This window comes from Orbicella franksi, chromosome 1 (assembly GCF_964199315.1).
Source record: "Orbicella franksi chromosome 1, jaOrbFran1.1, whole genome shotgun sequence".
In the NCBI taxonomy this organism is placed as follows: Eukaryota; Metazoa; Cnidaria; class Anthozoa; order Scleractinia; family Merulinidae; genus Orbicella; species Orbicella franksi.
The window spans coordinates 24,367,440-24,389,248 of NC_138145.1; the positions used below are offsets into that span (position 1 = coordinate 24,367,440).

At 49.0% G+C, this 21,809-nt stretch overlaps 1 protein-coding gene and 2 non-coding genes across 3 annotated transcripts in view; 1 reads left to right on the forward strand and 2 right to left on the reverse strand.

Moving 5' to 3' along the window:
* Nucleotides 1–21,809, forward strand: part of LOC145497798 (small ribosomal subunit protein mS29-like) — a 109,460-nt gene that overhangs the window by 38,975 nt on the left and 48,676 nt on the right. The gene's annotated exons all lie outside the window — the stretch shown is intronic.
* On the reverse strand, nt 2,006–2,077 carry Trnah-gug (transfer RNA histidin (anticodon GUG)). The gene has a single exon. It is a non-coding gene; the product is annotated as a tRNA-His (tRNA).
* Nucleotides 3,844–3,915, reverse strand: Trnam-cau (transfer RNA methionine (anticodon CAU)). Its single transcript has one exon. It is a non-coding gene; the product is annotated as a tRNA-Met (tRNA).

Here is a 21,809-nt window from a genome sequence, read left to right on the forward strand (position 1 = left end):
AAAATTAAAAAAAATAGCTACAGCAGTCATCGCGGGAAAAAAAACGACAAATTTTGCAGAATACTGTCAAGTTTAACTGTTCAGCGAGTATAATCCTTAGGGAAATAATCAAATTTTCGAACTACAAGGTTAGTCCTGTTTAACTGTAACGCCGGGTTTACCGTTTACCGTATAGATGTTTCAGTGTACAACCGGCCCGGTACGTGGGGCGTGGTAGGGCGGTGCACACTTTAATGGACTACCCACATTTCTTCGTCACCTCAAGGTTACCATTTGTACTTAAAACCCGCTGACAGTAGAGATGTGTGGCCTTTGATCTGAGGGGAGACTTCAAAGCGGCACTAGGAGGATAACGGAACACTAGGGAAGCATGACTTGGAAAAGTCAAAACTCCAAAGACTTACTTTCATTGCCGCACTTTTATTGTCTTGATGAACAACTTTTATTCATCCCAATTTAGCAGGAAGCTATGCTGTTTATTTATTCCTCGTGTATTCATGTAGTCATTGTTTCCGTTATTCATTCATTTATAGATTATAATCAACACTAAACGCAACCGACGTGATGCATCAAAGTGCTTGAGAACGGATAGGTAAGGTAAAGGTAAAATCTTTATTTAGACACGGTAATTCCTTCAGGACTATACAATATCTAATTTAAATAAATCTAACTACCTAACTAATTTAATATTGTAAATAACTACTAGAATAAGAGAAATGATAAAAACCTACTTTACAAGGAAGCCGTGTATAAAAACAAAATAAAATTTATATAAGACCACTGACAAAATCATAGTTCTTCAACTTGGATTTAAATTGATTAAGGGAGAGCGATTGTCTAATATTCAAGGGCAGACTATTCCATAGTACAACTCCGCTGTAAGAAAGACTTCTTTTACAGTAATTAGTGTGGGGCTGTGGGATAGCAAGCGTACCATCACTATCTCTTAGCTTATAAGTAGTCATATACGCTTGTTGGGGCCGTAACCAATCAGGAGCCAGGGATCATACCACGTGACCACTATTTTCCCATACATTCTCTTAAATTGTAAAATCCAAGATGGCCGCCAGGTAGGCAAAACATGGCGCCCGTGACGTCACAGGTCACGTGCATGCCCAAATAAGGAGATAGCCAATCCATGAGATCGAGGTTGTCCCGTGCATGAAATCGAGGTTCGGATGGGAATAAAAGGGTTTGCGTGAGTGTGGAGTGAGTATTGTTGTTTTGAGATCGGCGACAAGAAGATATGTCTTCAGAGGAGAGCAAGACGAAGGCGGATGAGGTTCCTGAGGAGGAGTTAATAGACGACATGACGAGAGAAGAATTTGCGGCGAAAGTGATGGATGCCGTTCATGAGGGTATTCTTGGAAAGATAATGAAGAACGCCGTTTCTCACGCCATGGATGTCGTTCTGAGGAAAGAAATTGTGAAGCTGGCGGATGAGGTGCTGAGGTTCCGAAAAATGCTGTCTGAGAAGATGCTTGCTGACCAGTCAGTCTCGTTTAAAGACCCTGTGTGTTTGGAGAAGTTGCCGGATGGATTTGAGGACGGTTGGGAAGCGTGGAAGAGCAGTTGGGAGGACCGAGACGAGTTGGCGTACCGAGCATTTATCAAACAAATTGTAAAATCACCACCACCAGAATCAGAGGAGTGAAAAAACATTTTTATTCATGCCTGTAACACTAATAAAGATCGTTTAACGAGAGAATGTACATGGTTTGTTGCGTGATTTTTTGCATCATCCTGATTGCTTGCACGTCATTGGTTCCCAGGTGCACGAGGGATAGCATCATGGTCTGCGGGGTGAGAAATTCTCCGTGAAAGCCTGAGGAGGATTCGAACACGCGTCCGAAGGGCCAGACTTTGGAGAGGTCTCTACGCATGTACCAGGGGTAGGGAAAGTGTTGGGTGAGGAAAAGGAGCATGACATCTTCGTCGGGGTGGGGTTCGTCCAAACGTATTTTACAGGCCAGGGGTCTCTAGGTGAAAAAAGAAAAAATTTTAATGCCCCGACCAGGAATCGAACCTGGGTCTTTGAGGCCACAACTCAACGTCTTGACCATTAGACCATCGAAGCGCTTACCTCTTTAGGACTTGGTTTTGGGGTTGTCATCGGGAGGCAGTCCGAAATTCACCGCTTTACAATGAGGGCAGAGTCTTTCGGAGGGTTTCAACCGCTCAGTGTGGAGGGCTTTGCAGGTTCCGTGAAAGAATTGGTCGCAACAGGGTGTCAGGAAGTAGTCTCTGATACTGTGCTTGAAAGTGTATCCTTCCTTGCACCATATACATTGGGGGTTAGGAAATCGAGACATGGAGTCTGAAAAATAGAGCAAAAACAATTTTTATTGGACATTCCACTTGTTATTACAGGGTGGGACGTGTGCACGGTCCTATTGACCGGCGCCCTCTTTTTCTTCGGGATAACAATCAATGAATGATTTCACGTGATTGACACGTGACAGGGCCTGGTTGTAACCGTTTCCCAGGAAGACGGGTTCGTAACATTCGGTTTCCCTATTGTAGTACATCCCGTAGATGACTCCGCAACAGGTGGCGTAGACGCACCCTAGTCCCCATTCTTTTCTGAGTGGTCCCGTGATCGCGCGTACGAATTTGGTGTGGGTTCCATTTCTGCTTAATTCTAGGATGGGTTGGCGGCAGCAGGGTCTCAGTTGTTTGCACACGTGGCAATGGAGGGGTTGTTCCATGTCTAGAATTGAAGCAGTTGATGGTAAGTGTCGCGGACAAAGTCTACATGGACGACTAAATCATTGATCTCGTCCTCGTCAAGGGTCCCTAGCCTCTCCTCCAGGAATAAAAGATCTAGTTCGTCTAGGGCCACCCGGATAAAATCTAAAAGTTGTTCTAAGTCTATGTACAAGGGTGTCTCTTCATCTTCGTCCTTCATCCACTCTCTCACCCGCTTTTCCCTGGTGGTCAACTCTATGTTACACTGCTCTAATATTTCCATACTCACTCACTCGGTACTTTGAGGAGCCACAGCAACGTTAGTATCCACAGTCTTCTGTAGTGGGCGCTCATACAAGTTGAATAACTCAGAGTGAAAAGTGAACGGTCCAACTCGATTTTTTATACACACGGTATAATGGTGTCCAGTCTCCTACCGTGAGTGGGTGTGGTAGGGGGATACCCCCCTATCCCCTGGGTCGGTGGTAACACGTGACTTGGTCTTGCTCTGTGATTGGCTGGACGGATCTTCATAAGGCGAATCCGCGTCGCCCCCGATCTTCACTCTGAGTTTTGAACTTGTATTGAGCGCAGTCATGGCCTTGAGAGAGATTGGTCTACAAAACCATGTACCGAGAAAGCCTGATACTACTTATGAAGAAGCCATTGACCAAATGGAGGCACCCTGGACCCGATTCTATGAGGACAGGAATTTTCCCATCCGGGATTTGTTGGTGGGCCGACGATGGCTGACACAACTCAAAGATTCTAGTCAGCTCGAGGTAATGCTCCACCAAATCTTGTTTTTTATGGATGAGCAGAGGGAAAACTGGACCCGAAGTCATAGCAGGTACCGGAGAATCGAGAAGTGTTTCGGGAGAACTTTGTTTAACTCGATCCTTACCATACGTAAGAACCTTGTATGGGACGTGAAGGTGAAGCCGCCCGTGGACCGGATCACGTATCACAGACTGATGTTATGTTACGGTTTTGAGCCTTTTCAGTCCACGTGGACTAGGAGACAAAAGAACACTGCGAGACGCTATATCCTCACGATTGACTTTTATTATAGTACTTTTAACAAATGTACTCAAGTAACGATGCGATCGATGATCGACGCGAACGATAGATTACCAAACGTGTAAAAAAGAAAATGGGCGGAGCGAGGTTTCGATCCTCGGACCTTTGGGTTATGAGCCCAACGCGCTTCCACTGCGCCACCCTGCCTTTCTTAGAAACTGAAAAAATAATGTGAAATAAAAATCGGAGTGTGTTTTTTACAAAGAACTGTGTCTGTCTTTTTTTCTTCTTAGTTTGGGTTCTGTCCATTGATCAGTATGGCTTCGGCGACTCCTCGCGGGTATTCGTCGATCCATTGAAAGAACTTGCAGGTACGCTTGGGACACTTGAGATAGAGCCTGTCTGGGTTGGACTGAGAGTGGGAGGTGGCTAAGACCAGGGATTTGCTGCATAGACATCGGAAACGGGCTGGGTCGATGTTCCTGTAGCAGGGGTGGGTCTGTTCTTCGACGCGTCTCAGGTAGGTGTCCACCTCTTTGACGCCACAGGTCACATAACACTTGGTGTAGAATCTGGAAGCGGGGCATCGGTAATACTCCCACCAGGTACCACCGTCTGGGGTTTTCACTCTTCCATATTCCATGGGTACCATGCATCGCGGGCAAGTGGGATCTTGTGGTTTCAGTTGGTTCAGGAACTGATCGGGGTCGAATTCCTCCAACACTTGGACTTCGGTGAATTCTCCTCGGTCGTCCACTTCAGGTGGTAATTCTACGAGGTCGTCTTTCTTGAATTTGTCGAGTCCCATGGCTTCCAGGACTTGCACGGTTCGAGGAGGTGAGTCTCTTATCACGGTCATGCATCCGCCTTGAATGGCAGGTAGTTTTGAGTCTGTGAAGATAGAGAACGAGTTAGTATCCCAACAAGGTGTTTTCCCGTCGCATGGTTTCTAGGATGTGGGTGGTTTTTCGCACGTTTTTGGGGATCAGTCTTTGCCTTCGCTTGTCATGGTTACTTTTCATTCGGCTTTTGACTTCTTGACGTTGGATCGAAAAGGCGCTCCATGGTTGCGAGAAGCCTTTGAGAGGGACGGTGGTCCAACTGACCGAGTCCGGGGTGATCTCTTTGAAGAGGACGCGTTCGTTGAAACGTAGTCTGGTACGAGTTTTTTTGAATAACCATCCATCTAAAGTGGATTGTAGTTGTTTACCTCCTACTTCTCCTTCCACTCTCTGGGGCAAGAGCAGTTTCAGTTTCTTACGCGCCTCCTTCTTTTTCTTTTTCTTTTTCCTGTCGGGTTCGACGTGTGAATCCATGACGACTTCTGCTGAAAAGTGACTCGTGATGGAATGCGTGGTTCGACTTTATGGCCGTTTTTGACGACCAATCGGTGCCGTGTGGTGTGATGGGATCATGTGACGGTCTTCGTTCCGATTGGCGGGATCTGAAGTGGGCACGTGATCCGGGAAAGTACGGAGTGAAAGTGGATCCACGGCGCGGGTATAAAAGGAGCCCGTTGGACGCAGCGAATCATTCTCGACTTGCTCTTGACGCAGTGATGACCTATAGGATTTTGACTGACAAGGACTTTGAAGAGATCCTTGAAGATCTGAGACAGCAGTTGAATCGAGCTTCTGACGTTTTGGATACAATCGAAAAAGAAGGCGAAAGACCGTTTCACGGGAAGATAATTGACTTGGAGTTACGTCTTGTCTCCCCTTTGTACTATAGGCTCCAGAGGCACTTGATTGACTGGTGCGACCGTAGTTGCTATCCTCATTTGTCGGGCTTGGAGATCACGAAGCGAGCGGATCGAGAAGGAAAGAAGTTTAACGAGTTTGTCTGAGGGTGGGTTTCAAGATGACTTACTATAGCAACTCGAACCAGATTCGTGACCTCGTGGAGCAGATCGTGGATCAGAAGGTACACACTTTAAGAGATCTCGATGCCATTCCGGATGCCAAAGTGGACCTGTACATTTTTGACAATCTCTTTGAACCGTTAGGTCAAATACCCGATAGTCTGTGGTCTTTTGAGCTCTTGATGAGACGTCGTCCTGACTGGGGTGGTACGATTTTGGAGATGATGAAGAAGAACGAACATGTGTTTTTGTTTTGTGGTGAGTGGTGTCGCGTGATGTACAGAAGTGGTAGCGGTCAATTCAAATTCATTCATTGTCGGGATCCCACCCTGGACGCCGAGCGTGCCTGTTTTATCGCCACAGATCACCTCACGTACATGATGAGCGATGTCATCCGTGATCTGTTTGAACCCTTGCGGTTCGCTCGCGACCTGTCACGACGGGTGTTGGAGAACGACAAGAGTCCCAGGGTGGAGGAGATACTGACGTTCAACAGGTGCGCTCACAAGGAAACGTGTCTGAAGTTGGAAGAGTTGATCTACGATATCATGCGTCAGCGTGATCAGTGGAAGGATCGGTTTTTCTTCCGCGCCCTCGAAGCCGAGGAGGATGACCTGTGTGGTGATTGTAGAGAGAGTATGCGCCAAGCATTCTATGTGAAGGGGGACGAGGAGGAAGCCCTGAGGTGGAGACCCGGTAAATGTGATTGGAGAAATTGTAAATATTATGCCATGGATACCTTTAAGAAGGACTGTGATAATGAGTACGGTCAAGATTGTAAGAACACGAACTATGCTCATTACTTTTCAGATTCGGACTAGGTCTTTCTTGCCTTCTTTTTCATTTTTAGCCAATCGGAGTCGATTTTTACGTAAGAACCAATCAGGCACGACGTTTTTGTACATATAAGAAAGTGTGAATAAAAAATTGGGTTCAAATCATTATGTCTCATACCTTGAGTTGGTTGATCTCGAGAGTGTGTGCGACCATGACCGATCGATGGAGTTGGACGACCTTGTGTTCCAAGTGCGATAGAGTTTACGAGCGATACGGTAAGAGTGAACCCATCCCGTACGACTTCTGTGATTCGCCCTTGGAGGTGTTTGACTATACCGACGTCGAACCCAACGTGATGCGTTTTGTGGTTTATATCTTGTGGTTGAAACGGCAACCCGATTCATTTAAGAAGTATCTGGAGGTACGTGAGCAGCGTTTCGAGTTGTGGAGACAGTGCATTTACAAACTTTATCGACTATGAAGAAGAAAGGTCAAAAGAAGAAGCAAAAGCCGCTTTCGACCGGGACGTTACTGGGACGGTATCGGGATCCTTCTAGACCCGGTAGTCTGGGCGGTCTGACGCGATTCGCCCGGGCCAATAAGATCTCGGTACGACGCGCTCGCGAGGTCCTGCAACGGGATTTGGGGTACACGTTGCACAAACCCAGACGTCGTCGGTTTCCCACGGTCCCGGTGGTGGTGTTCGGCATCGACGAGCAGTGGACGGCCGACCTGATCGAGGTGATCCATATTTCGAGGTACAATCGAGGGTATCGTTATCTCTTGACGGTGGTGGACGTGTTTTCCAAGCACGCCTGGGTCCAGCCCTTGAAGAGCAAGACGGGTAAAGCGGTGACGGAAGCCATGGCCAAGATCCTGAAAGGAGGTAGAAAACCCATCAATCTCCAGACGGACGACGGGAAGGAATTCTACAACAAGACGTTTCAGGATTTGATGAAGCAGAAAGGCATTCATCATTTTTCGACGCGCGGGGATACGAAATCCAGTGTGGTGGAACGGTTCAATCGGACCCTGAAGGAACGTATGTACCGGTACTTCACCGTGAAGAATACGATGACGTATGTGCCCGTGTTACAAGATTTGGTCCGAGGGTACAATCGTTCGTATCATCGCAGTATCAAGATGGCTCCCGATCAAGTGACTTTGGGCAATAGCGAGGACGTGTGGGAGACTCTTTACGGAAAAAAGAAAAAAGGGAAATTGAAGAAACCGCAACTCAAAGTCGGGGATCGTGTGAGACTGAACAAGAAGTTCCGTCAGTTCAAGAAAGGGTATTTACCCGGATGGACCGAAGAGGTGTTTGTGATACGCCGGGTACGTCCTGGGAGGGTCACCACGTACAAGGTGGAAGAATGGGACGGTACGGCGGTCGAGGGTACGTTTTACGCGCAGGATTTGCAAAAGGTGAACGTGAAAGACGACGATCTGTTCCGCATCGACAAGATCGTCAAACGAAAAGGGGATAAAGTCTTGGTGCGTTGGAAAGGTTGGCCAGTCAAGTACGACAGTTGGGTGGATAAAAGGGGCTTGTACGTGACCCAAAAGCCCAAGACCAAAAAATGAAAGACTTTTACGTGCAGTTGTTGAGCAATGCCAGCACGAACGAGTTCGAGGACAACAAGGCCAACGGTTTCAAGAACCGTCTGCCGAACCCGTTGCATTTGAGAGAACCTGACTGGAAAGTGGGTATCAGCGACCTCTCGTTTCCGTCCGCGACGCGTAAGATGGGTTTGAAGAATTCTCTTCTGTTTGAAATCTGGTGGATCGATATGGTGAACGCGTCTATAAACCTATACACGCGGGTCCCTGGAGTGACGCGAGAAGGCGATTTGGAATTCACGCCGAGGAGTGGTACCGAGTTGCTGAACATGATACGAGATCGATACCTGCATAGGTTGGGAGATCGAACGGATGTCGACGTGACCCTGTACAAGAAAAAGAGCAAAGCCGACGATCCCACCGAATTGCTGTACACGGTCATGCATCGGGCCGAGCATGGAGAATGCGTCCTGGACAACTCGAGAACGTGCGTCAGTCTCCTGATCAACGGTAAACGCGTCTACCCGCAGATGAACATCGGCATCGAATTGGCCAAGAAGATGAAATGGGTCAAGATGGGAAGATTACAGAACGGACAACCGGGTTACGTCTTGGGACCCCACCTGAGGAAAGAATTTCCCAAGGAATTCGTCCCCACGGCCACGGACTTGATCATAGGACAGAATGACGGGGACGAACTCTTTTACAAGATCGACCCGGACACCTTACATTTGAGTTGTTTCATCAATTGGGTGTTCACGGACCTGGATCGCAGTTACCAAGAAGCGTTTGGCGACAATCGTCGTTCCTTGCTCGTGTATTCGAATGTGGGACAGAGTATGGTGACGGGAAATCAGGTCACGGACATGTTGAAACAAGTGCGTTACGATCCGGACGTGGTCGACCTTCAACCGAGACACATCCTATATCTACCGGTGCGTACAGCCGTTTTGGACATTATCGAGACTGAAGTGTCCGAGGAAGACGGACAACTGGTGGACTTTGCGTCGGGTGTGACCACGATCACGTTGCATTTCAAGAGAGAGGATGAGTGATTTTTACATCAGCTTACCCAGTAACAGCAGTAAGAACGAGTTTCCGGAGAACAAGTCGAACAGTTTCAAGATCAGGTTACCCAATCCCATACACCTGGAGGGACATGGATGGAAAGTGGGGTTGTTTAGCATCTCCATGCCGGATGCGCACGTGACGCTGCCTTCCCTCACCGATGTTGGGGGTGACATCACCTTGACCCATATGGCCTGGAGGCGAAACGATCCGAATGCTCGCATCATTTATGCGGAAGCTTACTTCGCCATTGAGGACCTCAAAAGGGTGTTCTACGACGTGGACGGTGTTGGACTCATGAAATCCATGATCGCCTTTTTCGAGCGACAACGCATCTTCGGGTCCGGCGGTCCCAAATTAGGAGCCAAATATGTCGAAAACGACGGGAAAAGAACCTACATCAAGTTCAAGTGGGAGGGTGAAGACCTGGTCATGGACAACAAAGATATCTTACGTCCTCGCACTATGATCCCCGAATTAAACATCGTTGCTGAACTGGCTTTGAAAATGGGATGGCTCGTAAAGAAAGACGGTGGTGGTTACGATCTGGGACCTAACTTGCAGATAGAATTTGTCGACGATGTCATTCCGGACATCAGCACCCTAGGGGACGTAAAAGACAAAGACGGAAAATATGTCTTTTGGAATGTTCACTCGGATAGAGGAGATGGAGATTTTTTAACACTCAGCATCTATTGCAATTGGCGTTTTATGAACCTGAACAAAGCCATAGATGCGGTGCGGGGAGACAATTCGCGATCCGTACTCGTCTACACTAACACGGGAAGTGGAAATGTGGTGGGAAATCAAGTCACGGATTTACTGAGACAGGTCAACTTGATTCGAAGAGGCGACGGTACTCAGTACTTCGAACCCGTTCACGTTCAATATATTCCCGTGCGCAAGGAGGTACTGGACATTATAGAGGTGCAAGTGGCTGAGGCAACTGGAGATCTGACGACCTTTGGAGCCGGCAATACGATCGTGACGTTACACTTTAAGAAATCATGATCGGGGGAACTTTGGTACGGTTTCATCCCGACGGATACCAATCGGGATCTGGCATATTCGGTCAGGTTTGGAAAGGCATCAAGAAACGAGGTCCCGGCATTCTCAAGGACGTTCTGAAAGAATCGGCCATGGAGGGTCTGAAAGGTTTAAAATCGGGTGGCAAAGGAGGAAAGCCCAATTGGAAAGGTGCACTCGTCGGGTTAAAGCGGGGAGCCATACGCTCCGGGAAACGTAAAGCGAAGCAAGAGCTCCAAAGCTTTTTGGGTAGTAAAAGAAGAAAAGACCTGTTTGGATCATGATTCCCATCTACTCGAGACGGGTGAGACGTCTCCCCGGAGGGATACGCACGTATAAAGGGGGTTCGCTCTTCCGGAGACGCTCAAAACTCCCAGACTACCGTTGGGTAAAGTCGGCACTGAGAAGCTTTCAACGACGAAAAAGACGCCGTAGACGACGATGACGGACCTCGTGGCTCACGCTAGATCGGCGGGGGTTCGTAACCCTCGCCTGGACCTGTTCACCACGCCTCCCACGGATCTCAGCATGTCGTCGCGACGTGAGGTGAGAATCAATCCGTTCAATACGGGGATCAACCCCGTGACCTTCCAAATCGATCCTCAAGAAGACTTCATCGACTTGAACGAGAGTTTCTTCGAAGTGGAGTTGGCCGTCAAGACAGCTGCCGGAGGTAATATAGCACAAGCGAGTACCGTCGGACTCGCCAACAATCTGGTCCACACCCTCTTCAAGCAGATCAATGTGAGATTGAATGGGACTCTCATCAGCCCCCAGACCGATACTTACCACTACAAAGCCTACATCGAAGCGCTGTTGAACCATGACCGAGACGACGGTGAAACGATCCTGGCACCAGAGGGTTGGTACAATTGTCTCGGTGTACCCAGTCGCGGAGAAGCCGATGTGATGACAGGCAATAAGTTGGATCCTACTCACGACGATTACAAAGCTTTATCCCAAGATCTCAAGAACATGGTTCAAAGTCGAATTCAGTTTTTTGGTGGAAAGAGAGTGACCTTGAGGTTCAAACCTTACCTGGAAGTGTTTTATCTCAGCAAGTTACTGGTACCCGGCGTACAGATCCAGATGGACATGTACTTCAATGCCCCCTCTATGTGGACAATCCAATGGGCCGGTGCTGATACTCTCAGACTGACTGAAGCCGACGTGAAAGTGAGATTGTTCCTATCTCAAGTGAGAGTGACTCCCTCGGTGTACCGAGAACTCATGACCAGCATGAAAGGCGGAAGAGTGGCTACTTACCCCACGGTGAGAGGTGAAATTCGCACTTACTCGCATCCCAATGACAATCGTCATTTCGAGTGCAGCAATCCTTTCCACAGTAAGCTACCTAATCGGTTAGTGGTGGTGTTGATGAGACAAACAGCCTTCAATGGAGTTGTGACGGTCAATCCGTTCAGTTTCGAACAATTCAATCTCGCTTCCATCAAACAACTGGTGAGAGGTGAAGAGTACCCCTACGAGACCTTGGAGCTCAAACACGACGATACCAGTAAAGATCTGAGAGGTTACCAAAGATTCCTCAAAGCCTCAGGAGCTTTGTGCAGAGGAAAAGGAAACATGGTCCGGAAAGAGGACTGGGGGCACGACAAGAGATGCAACCTGTTTGTATTTGATAACACGGCCAATGGATGTTTGGACAGTCCAGTGTTGAACCCCCAGCAGGAAGGTGAACTGCGTCTGGTGATCGATTTTGCAGCCAATCCGGGATCAAACCTGACCATCTTGTTGTACGGCGAATTCGAGAACATGCTGGAGATCAACGAGAACCGAGTCGTCCTCTACGACGTGTACCAATGAGAAGAAAAAAATGGAGACAGTAGCCTTGAATAATTTACAGTTGGATTATTTGGCACGGACGAATCCGTCGCTCTGCTGTGTTTTTCACGGCACGGTCCCTTGCGATCGGCTTCCGAGGACAGTACCTCAAGAAGGACCGACCGCTTACATCGTGAACACGGACCCTCACGACAAACCGGGATTTCATTGGATCGCTTTGTGGGCCGACAAGAACAAGTGCGAGATCCTGGACAGTTACGGTCTACCGTTGGACACGTACGGAACCGCCGGACCGATCCAAGCCTGGTTGGACCCTCATTTCAAGTACCAGATTCACAACGGCAAGAGTCTACAGTCCCTGTTCAGTCAGAGTTGCGGTAGTTACGCCCTGATGTTCCTGATAGACCGAGCCGAAGGTCGTGACATGAACGAGTTCTTGAATCGTTTTAAGAAAAACGAGTTTGTGGAGAACGATCGTAAAGTAGGACAGATGTTAGAACGTTTGATCGTGGACGAGTTGGATTGGCGCAAGATTTGTAAAACCCCGTGTCACCAGGACACGTGCGGATCCTCCATAGGAGTGCGTCATTTGTTATAAAGTAAGCTGTTCGAAATAAAAGAGGTTCATTTTTGAGAGAACAAGGATGTTGCGTGGTGAAGTCCGATGGTTCCCTCGATTCCTGGAACTGTGTCGAGACCTGTGTCTGGACTTGACCTCGTACGATCCTCGTACCCAGGTCCTGGAACGCATCTTGGATTGCGACAGTTACCGTCGAGTCCGATTCATACTGGACCGTGAAAAAGATCATTGGCTTCGATACAAACTGTTCCACTTGCGCGTGAGAGCCAGACTTCAAACGGACGCTTGGCGAGATTACAAGTGTTACCCGTATTGGCACGTGCTTCGCTACGGCAATAAGTCCTTACACCATCACTTTGTGAGTGCATAAAAAGGGGCGGAGGAAAATAAAACGGTTCATTGTGGATTCACCGACAAAACAAGACACATCATGGCTCTTCAGTTTCAAGGGCATAGACATTTGGACGACGTGATAGCCAGGTTGGAAAAACGCTATGGAAAAGCGGGAGGAAAGACGCCTCAACCCAGTGAGGCTCATTTCAAGAAAAACCAACCGCCGAAACGACAACTCAATCTGAAAATACTTCAACCCGCCAGAAGACAAGTGTCTTTTCAACCGCCGTCTGTCCTGGACACCGGCGAATTACCCGCGACTGTGACCACGCGCAGGAAACGCAAGAGAGCCGCCCCTGCCATGCCGAAGCTTTCCGAGAAGGAAGATAGGAAAAGAAGAATGAAAAAGAGGCATTGGTACGAAGACAAGTTCGGAGACTTGAGAAAATTCGCCAAGAAAAAACCTCGAAAAAAGAGATCGGCGCCTGCCAAGAAAAAAGGGCGTCCCAAGAGAGCCGCTGCCCAGAGAGCCATGGCCAAGATCAAGAGACGTGCCAAGAAAAAACCCATCTGTTTCAATCGTAAGGTCACCCTATTGGGTCTGTTGAAACGCATCCCAGCCGTCAAGACCCCATTGGCCAAGTTGTTCAGATAAAAAACGGAGCGTCTCGAAACCCTGGACCATTTTTTCAAGATCATGGAACGGCGCGAAGCGTTTCGATTTCACACTCCGTCGAGTTTGTTGATAGCGGGTCCGTCGGGGTGCGGCAAGACGGTGTTCACGACCAAACTGCTCTTGGAGAACGGCGACTTGTTCCAACAAACACCGAAGAGTATTCGTTACTGCTACGGATCGTGGCAAGACGGTTTCCAAAAGCTCAAGAAGGGTGGAGTCAAGTTTTACGAAGGCATCCCCGACAGCGAACAGTTACCCCGATGGTTTCCTGGAGGGGGCGTGTTGGTCTTGGACGATCTGATGGACGAGGGTGGTAACGACAAGCGCGTGTTGGATCTCTTCACCAAACATTCGCATCATCGGAACATCACGGTGATTTACCTGTGTCAGGATCTATTCCCGAACGGAAAATTCGCCAAGACCATTTCCCGCAACGCGCATTACATCGCGGCCTTCAAGAACCCTCGGGATCAGTTGGGGATACGAAATTTACTTCTGCAATCGTTTCCCACGCAATGGCAGGAGGTGTGGGACACGTTTCGCAAGGTCACCGATCGACCTTACGGTTACATGCTATTGGATCTTCATCCAGCCAGTCAGGACGATCAACGCGTTCTCAGCCATGTGTTAAAAGACGAAGGATTCGTACGATGCCATCAGTTTGCGACACCGTCATGCTGAGGAGCGAAGTCGAGTGGTTTCATCTTTTCATTCACCTATGTAAAAACAGTCTCAAATACATCATGAATCCCCATGAGCTGGACTACGAACCGATGAGACAGGTCACGGAATGCGAGAGTTACCGTCAAGTGAGGTCCATCCTAAACGCATATAACGGGGAAGGTTTCGATTATTTGGTTCATAAGCAACGAGAACTCGCCGAGAAGAAGATAGAAAGAGAAAGGCACATGGATAAAAATGAGCTCTTATGGTAGTGATGATTTCAACCTCTCGGCTCTGGAGGATTATTCGCCTTGGACTCCATTGACTCGAACGAGTACACCCATTCCATCTGCAGCGGGTGTGGGTGCGAGTCTGAACACGCCTCCTTCACCGCTGTCGTCACTGGCGACACCGCCCCTGCCCAATGTCTCGCCCGTCGGAGTAGGCACCGCTGGCTCGGGTGCACCACAGACCAACGTCACGGTGGGTGTCGGTAGCGCCGGATCCGTGTCGCGCGCCAATGTCACGTCGGGTGTTGGTGCACCCAGGATAACATCCGCCACCCCTTTGGCACACGCGGTTCGAGGAGGGAAACGACCGAGACGTGTCCCACGTCAAAATACACCGACGTCCTCCAGTGATTCCGGCAGCCGCAGAAGAAGTAGCGCTAGTGGTAGCGGTGGAAGCAGAGGCAGAGGCAGAGGCAGAGGCAGAGGCGGAGGAGGCGGAGGCGGAGGCGGAGGCGGAGGCGGAGGAGGTGGAGGCGGAAGTGGTGGTGACTCCACACCGCCTTCGTCGATTCGATCGGGTCGCGGAGGAAGAAGGCGAGGCACCCGTGTTCTCGACCAGGCCCAGATGCAGCAACAATTGGAGGAGATTTTGCGCCAACAACAACAGACGGCGGCGGGTCGACGAATCGCAGGCATCACGACCACGAATACGATCACGACCACCTATAAGAACGGACAACGTCCTACGGTGACTCGCAATTCGACCAGTGTGCGAAACTGAGAACATCATCATCATGATGAGAAGCGAAGTCAAGTGGTTCCCCTACTTCCTACATCTATGTCGATGCTCCCGCTCTTACTGGGATGCGACCAGCATGGATCACGAAGACATGAAACGTATCGCGGACGAGTGCGATAGTTACAGACAAGTCCATGATATCCTGAACCAATCCGTAGAAACCGCCTTCAAGGACGAGATCTGGGAATACGAGCAACAAGCTAAAAGGATCGAACGACCCGACAGAAAGTCAGACTACGTTTGGCACTGGTTGGAAAAGAGTCATGAGTACTTCGGTCTGTTTATTGGATGAACCTTTCACCTCTATGGTGGATTTGGACGTGTTGAGACGTTTGGATGGACTGTACGCTTTCTACCACAAGTATTGGTGGTGTCGAAGGCAGATGTTCGGTTACTACAAATTGTGCAACGCCATTCTCAACGGACTGGCCTTACTGACTGCGGCAGCGAGTATCGTCGTGGGATCCGTGTGGAAAGACGGGTACGTGGCGGTAGGATTGACGGCTTTCGCCGCCGCACTGAAAGGATGGAACGATTTAAAGAAGTATTCGCTCAAGATGGACATGACCCAATTCGCTTACACGACGTACGAAAAGACATTGACCGAACTGCGGAACTACGCTCTGGGCGGTGTGGAGGAATTGGATGGGTTTTTGATCAAGATGCAAACGTTGGACGACGTGGTGACGGATTTCACACCTCCCACGTACGACCGATACTTTCGAGACTACGAAACACGATTCGTTCACGCGCCTCTATAAAAACGGACATGTGATCCCTTCGTGAATCATTCAAGGTGGAAACCCGACATGGTGAGAAGGCGAAGGAGACGGCGAGTGAGAGTACGTAGAAGGAAGGTCCAAAGGGGAAACGGTATTTTTGGCGCATTGAAAAATGCATTTGGAAATTATTACAGTAAAAAATCGAGGTTTAAAAGTGGATGGATATGAATAATTGGCGGTATTGGATTCCCTGAAACGTTCATACGTGCCTCTATAAAAAGGACACGTGATCACCTGCCTACGTCATTCAATGGGAAAAGTGCGTGCGTGTCAGAACACGTCATGGTGAGGAGAAGTCGAAGGAGACGGCGAGTGGGATTACGTCGAGTAGGAGTAGGAAGAAGGAGGGTCCAAAGGGGAAAGGGTCTTGGTAAACTGGTCGGCGTCGTGGCCAAGACGGTGTTGAACCTTCTCGAAGACTTTTGAAATAAAAGAGCGTGACGAACCAACCGGACGTTAGACGCGAACGATGAAGCGGTTGCGACGACAACGTCGTTTCTTGACGGGCGTCCTGAAAGAAGCCAATCGGAACAAACGTCAACGGATGTTGCATTACGCCGACAGAGATCAGATCAACGCCATCAGCGAGATGGTTCTCAATTTGCTGAAAAAGAGGATCCCCATCGACGTCACGACTTATGGGAAACTGAAAAGACATAAAAAGGTTCTGCGCGAAGTGGGTAGACGCAAAAACTCTCTCAAGCGCCGAAGAGAGCATCTCCTGAGTCAGAACGGAGCGAGGTTCTGGAGCGGATTACACGGTTGTTTCAAAGCATGTTGTGTACGGTGAAAGGACGCGGCGAAGACGGTTACCCTTTGGAGGGGATCGACGTCATACCCAATTTCCCACCGAGAAAAGAAGACGAGTCCAATACCATTCCTAAACTCGTGCAGTTGTTGCAAGACGCCAATCGTCGCGAAGCCCGATGGAAAGACTCGTACGAGTACTTGAACAAGAGGTACCACGACCTGTATCAAGAGTACATGGCTTTAAAGTTCGGTGACTTCTGCCAAACCTGTCAAACGAAACGAGATACCACACCGCCCGGTGGGTGCATCGAGTTGTGCAGGGAGTGCGGTAAAGGCAAGCGAACCGTTCAAAGTCTTGAACTCGAGTTGGAAAAGAAAGACGAATCCATACGGTACTGGCAAGACTGTTACGAGACGGCCTTGAGAGAATTGTCCGAATTTCCAGACACGACCCTGAGTCAGCCGAAGGCATGAACGAAGTCATGATGGTACCCGTTCACGAATTCAATCGTTTGCAAGATTATTACAAGGGGAAGATCACCCAGAGCGCCTTGTTGAGCAAAGCGGGACGTTTGGCCGCCGAAGAAGATCTCATCCTGAAAGACAAACGTATCCCCGTCAGCATGGCCGTCAAGATGACCAAACCCATGGCAAACGAAGAAGTCAAACTGGTGAAACGTATACGGACGGGCATACGCGGCACTCCCACGTACCAAGGAACGATAGAACCCGAAGGCATGGCCGACGCACCCGTCGAACGTCTGTTGAAACAGATCATGAAGGGAGTCAACCAACCCCCCGCGGCTCCCGTGATCATCAAACAAGAACCCGCTACACCTTCCACGTCAGGTTTCAAAAAGGAATTTAAAAAACCAACTGCTGCCAAATCAGCCCCAGGCAAGAAGCCACACGTGCCACCCAAACCAACTGCCAAATCAGCCCCAGGTAAACTCATGAGCGAAGCGCAAAAAGAGTTCTTAAGATCCCTCGGTATCGCCGAGAAATACATAGACGACGACGGTGGTTACAGTCCCAAAGGCAAGGGCAAGACGTACAAGAAGTCCAAGCAGACAGAAGCACAAAAGTTACAAGAAGGATGGGAAGATTTCGAACCTTGGAGAAAGGGACTGAAATATGACGACACTACCTAAGACAAAAAAAAACGTTGGAAATTTGTAAACTTTATTGTTGTTGTAATTAAAGTTACACGCCTTGTTGTTTTTTCCAAAAAGAGTCTCTTTTGTTTTTCTTCAAGTCTCGCACGCCATGCCATTGTGGTACAGAGTATCCGAGGCATTCGATGTCACAAACAAACGTTCGATCCTTATTTGGTCCCCGAACGTCGACGAAGAGATGAATAACAACCGAAACCTAATTCTGGAGGTGAATTCGAACACCGAGAAAGGGGTGTTGAAATAAAACATGCGATACACCTCCATGCGTATATGATCGTACGAAATGACATTGAAGGGAAAGAACACGGTGCCGTGAATGTACATGGGACTTCGAAACTCCGAGGATAGCGCAAAGTTCTCCATCTCGCGGTAGTACTGGAACCACACCGTGACGGGAAGGTGATAAGGCAAATGATTCCACGAACGCGTCAAGGAATTGTGCGTCTCGAAGGGTTTTCCGAGGTCCCTCATATTAGCAAGGTGGTCGTGAATCATTCTGCGATGAGTGTCCACTGCGAAAATGAAAAAAAGACAGTGTCAGGTCCATAGTCCGTCCTCGTGGTAAAACGAGGGGCCACCGGGAAAGGGTAAGAGACACAGCTCTCGAATCTCAATATCCCTTTGTCCCTCCACGCGTCTAAAGTAGAGTCTGAACCTTTGAATTCGGATCAAGTTATACGTATAGTACGGAGTGTTGTAAATGAACAGACGGTACAGATAACTTCTAATCTCTCGGGTCGGTTCCACGGGGAGACGCACACAACCGTGAATGTACAGGTCTCGATCCCGATACAGAGTCACGAAATTTCTGACAAAGGTATAATAACGTGTCCAAATGCCCGGGTCGATGGCATACGGTAAATCATTCCACAGGTACGATCCCTCGTGATGGCAGTGATAAGGTCTACCCTCACTGCGGTATCGCTCCAACTCTCGATCGATTCTAACTAAACGATCATTCGCACCTGCCGTTAACTGGTACTCCTCATCGTTATCATCTTCCTCCATTTCCTCGTCGGTTTCCAACACGACCTCAGGTTGAATATCGTCGATCACGCGTCGGCAGTTGCCGCAGGTCATAACCCGTCTCTCCATCTCCCCGTAGCATCGCCGATGCATGAACACGCCGCAGCAAGGAGTACGTCGGCACGATGCCAGAGAATCAATGTGAATATCTCTCTGACAAATAAAACACACTTGTTGAATCGGTGTTTCTTCGGGTAGACGACCCTGAAGGCGACGACTGCGTCTCGGCGGTTCGTCGTCATCGTGTGATCGGGCACGACGGCGCCGACGTCCTCGTCTCGGTGATCCTTCGGGGGACTGACTTCGAGTACGGCGGCGGCTGACGTGCCCGGATTCAGTCTCCATCACCAAAAACCGAAAAAATGCCAAAGGCGCACCTCGCTTTATGTCCATCATGCACCAATCAAACGAAAAAGCCGACGTCACGTGATCTGGGTAGACCCGGGGGATAGGGGGTATCCCCCTCTCGGTCGGAGACTGGGCCCCGGTCGAGTGTGAACCTGGGATCCAGTTTTTTACCGTAAGTATAAAAAGATCGGTTCGAACCGTTCAAGTCACTCTGAGTTTTTGACTTGTATCGAGCGCTGGAAAAAAATCATGGCACAGGAGCTGACCGACGAGGAGATGAACCAACAGATGGATCAACATGAAGCAGTGAGTATAACGTGCACCCTATGTAAGAAAGTCATCCTTAGAACCGAAACCTGCGCTCGTACCAAGTGCTGTCGTTACTACGTGCATTACGATTGCTTCGTCAGGGCACTCGATGATCAGTTGATGAACAAGGGGGTGACCCACGAGAAGTTGTACTGTCAAATCTGTCACACACCGTGTTCGTGGCTTCCCTAAACAACTGACCCATGGAACTGAGACTCGTCGTCGCATCCTTTACCCTAGAATTCTACCTCCGTTTGAACTTGAGATTTTGTTTCGTTGTGTTTTGCGGTTACAAAGTCTCACGACGTCTTTGTCACGCCTTGTTCATCACCTTCTTTTCATAGAGCCACTGGGATCGTCTACCGCCCGAGATGCAAGCCCACATTCTCCACTTAAGAGAGGCCCAGGCTCTCGTCGAGGCGCGCGAACGTGAAATGAGGCGAGAGCTCTGTAAGGAGATACGCGCCTTCGCCCAGGTCCAAGCAGAATGGGGGTTAGGTCCAATCAAAGTGACTCTAGAGACATGTCTGCTGAGTTATTGTCCCAAAGGAATAATTCCAGGAATGGGAAATAGGCACATGGTCGTGCACGGATTCCTCACAGACGAACACAACTTTAAGCGAGCCATATTTTTAGGGTACGGGTTAGATCATGCCTATCTCAGAATACCGGACGTTAAGAGAATATTATCCTCACCTCCCACAGAATAACAATGACTGGGATAGACTACCTCCTGAACTACAGGACTACATCATGCGTCTAGCCAGGAATCAAATCCTACTCGAGCGTAGACGAAACAAAAAGTTACGACGTCTTCTCAAGGAAATAATAGAATACGGCAAACTGAAAGAACAATGGGGCATAGGGCACATTAAGATAGTTCAATGTAGATGTAATTCACCGTGTTGTATAAAAAAAGAGAGGACAGACAGATTTACATATATGCGAATATACGGATGTTACATCGACATCGACGATAAACCTCGAAAATCGTATTTAGCCGAATCTTACAAAGATGCTAAGAAACGCGGCCCCATAGAAAAGACTTTCCTCTACTACCCTGATCGCTCCACTAAGTATGCTCATAATAGGTGGTTAAGAAAGCGTTCCAGCTCAACTTAGAATGTAAAAAAGAGTCCCTTGGAGTATGTTAATTAAAAGCGACGTTCGTAACATTTGTCTCATTCATGTCCTTTTCACAGAACAGACGGACCCACGACGAAGCCTTCCCCTTCGACGACGACGATGACTGGATCTTTGATCCGGCTCTCGACCGAGTGATGCTCCAAACCGGAGGTGGTAGTACAAGACCCCTCCTAGAATTCGAATTAAGACCCGTAGGCGCTCGACGTAACTGGAGAAACGTCCTCAACAAACAACGGTACGAAGCCACGCTCGGACAACACAGAGACGTGACTCCCAGGGACAATCTAGGTCAAGAATTGACTCAGGCCCGTCAACGATCCATCGAGCAACAAATCGCTCAGGATCCTACCCTGACACCCAACTCCACGGTCCATTTCACCATGCAGTCCAGTGCCTTCACGCACGCTTTTCAATCCACCACCTTCACCGTGCGCGAATTCGAAGAAGGGAGTGAAAGACTAGACACTTATCTCCAGTCTCTCGCGGCCAAACTCAACTCCAACGAAGAATTCACCCCCGACGACACGTTCACCATGGAAACCACTTTCATACGTACCCCAGGTCCAGGGCGCGGGAACGGAAAACGATACAAACCGAGTTGCGCCGCCGTACGGGGAATCGTCAAAAAGTCGCGCGTGACCATCCAAAACAAAGACAATCTATGCTGCGCTCGCGCCATCGTCACCATGAAAGCCCTGGTAGATGCTGACATGAATCCGCGAGACCAAGATTACCACAATCTCAAACAGGGACGACCCGTCCAAGAGCGATTGGCCAAAGAACTCCACCGGCTAGCCCACGTCCCCGAAGGACCTTGCGGCATTCCAGAACTGCAACAGTTTCAGGCCGCGTTACCTGGCTACCAACTCAAAGTCCTTTCCATCGATCCACCCCACATGCTCATCTACGCGGGACCCGAACCCTCGGACAAGATCATTCGTCTCATCAAAGAAGACAGTCACTACGACGGATGCAATTCGTTTAAGGGATTCCTAAGCAAATCCTACTTCTGCGACGAATGCAATCGAGGCTACGATCACGATGACTTTCAAAATCATTCCTGCAACGGTAAATGGTGCACCGCCTGCAAACGAAAGGACTGCCCCGATTTCATCGAAAAAAAACGACCCCTAGCACGAGGCAAGTTTCCCGAACCCACCTCCATCTGCCGATTGTGTCACAGAAAATT